This window comes from Pteropus alecto, unplaced genomic scaffold (genome assembly GCF_000325575.1).
Source record: "Pteropus alecto unplaced genomic scaffold, ASM32557v1 scaffold10, whole genome shotgun sequence".
Taxonomy (NCBI): domain Eukaryota; kingdom Metazoa; phylum Chordata; class Mammalia; order Chiroptera; family Pteropodidae; genus Pteropus; species Pteropus alecto.
The window spans coordinates 1,533,544-1,535,784 of NW_006431210.1; positions in this window are offsets into that span (position 1 = coordinate 1,533,544).

Genomic DNA, 2,241 nt, shown 5'->3' on the forward strand with positions numbered 1-2,241 from the left:
CGAAGAAAGAAAACACCAAATCTCCCAACCCCTATGAAACACGCTTACTAGGTTATTGTTTTTGTGCCATGACATAGTATCGAGGGAAGAAATTTGGGAGCAGTTGTCTTCCTTTCCAGATGAGGCTGACTCCCTAGCTTAGGAAATGAGAGTGAAAAGAATTTTGGGGACACCATCCCCATTTTCACTTCCCTGTGACCAGTGCATCCTACTCTTTGGAAGGATAATGAGCAAGGAAGTGCTACGGCCTCTCCTGGTAGAGATACCTGTACACACACACACCTGGCAGTGCTGCCATGTTTCTCATCTTTTAGTTCCTCCTGCCATACTTTAACTACAGCTGCTTCCTCCACTCTCCCTGAATAACTGTTCATCCTCTTCAAGTATCGAGTATAAAGGGAGCCCAGTTTCCAAGGAACTCCAGAGATCTTAAACATTTGGAGCCAGGTCTCATGGACCACGTAGAAATTGCCACATAACGTGATGTTTTGTGTATCTTTACAACTATCTTAACAACAGTGTGTTAAAAGTTTTGTAAATTCCCCTGTGCTCCTGGTTTAAAATGTGTGTTTTCTTTGTCATGAAAGGGTTTCTTATAATACAGCTCTGTTACAAAATGAGGGTCATATAAAAGAAGAGCAAGGAAGAGAAAATAACAAACGCATAGATTCAGCAAAATCTCACCCCTTTATCACCCTGGTCTTTTCAATAGCAAGAACTGAGCTTGCTGGGCTGAAAATTGTTTTAACGTACCTTCATAAAAGGATTTTTGACTTGGTAAGTGTGTGTGATGCATACTTTTCACGTTACACCATGAGTGCCACTTAGCAACTCCACTAGACAGAGCAGCGTTTCAGCATGGGGTGGCGGGCCCCCCTCAACAGACTTTTTAAAAGCCTGGATGCCAATGCACATTCCAGCACTATCCACAGAAAGGAGACCAGAGCAGCACTCTTCACTGCAAGGGGCGAAGAGGCTAGCCCTCATGCCCACTTACTTGCCCAGCTTGTTTCATGGGAGAATTATAAGTAAATATTGGAGAGGCAGTGGAGGAGGTAGGGCATTTTTAATTCCTCCCCAGAGTTTCCCTTCTTTGATGTACCATTGCATCAAATGGTACAAGGAGCCAGGACACCGCTCCTGGCACACGCTGAGTGCTAACTTCGACCAGAATTCCCCCCTTTAAGCAAATTGTGCAAAATGGCTGCGGGGTGGATTGGCGCTCCCGTTTTAAGTTTTAAGTTCTCCGTCTGCCGGGGTTTATTTGTAAATACTGCACCTGTGCTTCTCAGTGCTTTAAGACTGGCCAAAAAAGCTTCTTCTGCCTCTATGTTAGGTCACTCTAGGAGGTATAAAAATAATCCTTTTCTCTTAAAACTATTCTAATAAGTAGCCAGATTGGGCAGGGACCGATATAGGTAAAAACTGGCCCTTGAAAATATAAAACCTTCATACTAACCAGTTTTCAAAATATGTTTGTAATTTGATTGTGGTTGGTGTGTGATGAGAGAGGCCATCAACATGCTGTCAGGGTGCAAAGCTATGGGAACAGCAAAGTAATTTCCACACTGAACTAGAATTCCAGGGAGCTGGGTTCCAGTTATTAGTCTGAGCTGTATGACCTCAGGCAGGTGTCAGTCTCCCTGAGCTTCCGTTTTCCCAGTTGAAAAATAAGAGGATGAATCACAACTAGTATTTTTTCCAGGGTATGTACTGAGTACCACACAAGCACTATTTCTTTTTGTCCTCACAGCAGCCCACTAAGGCGGGCAAGAGTATATCACCATTTTACAGATGAGAAAACTGAGGCCTGAGAGATTTAATGTGTTCCCAGATCACACAGCTGGTAGGTGGTAGAACTAGAATTGGGACTCTAATTCAGTTTGATTCCCACATCCCTGTTCTTGAGCACTATATTATGTATTTTTCCGTTCAGAACCTGAAATCCTGTATATCTGTGATTGTGTGTTTAGGGCAGTGATAACCAATTCTTGACTATTCCCTATGCTGCCTATAGACTTGAGAGAAAGATTTTAAAAAGTAACTGGATCCAGAAAGCTGGGTTTTTACTCCAGAGCAAATGCAATGCCCTTGGCCAGGGCTTGCAAGAGGGAGGGATACGGAAAAAAAAAAAAAAAAGACTATGAAGTGGAAAGTTTCTCATCCCAAGGCTTCCCCGAGGGGTAGCTGTTCTCTGTTCTACAGTTTAGGGCTTGCCTGTGCTTTTTCGGGAGTGGAAAA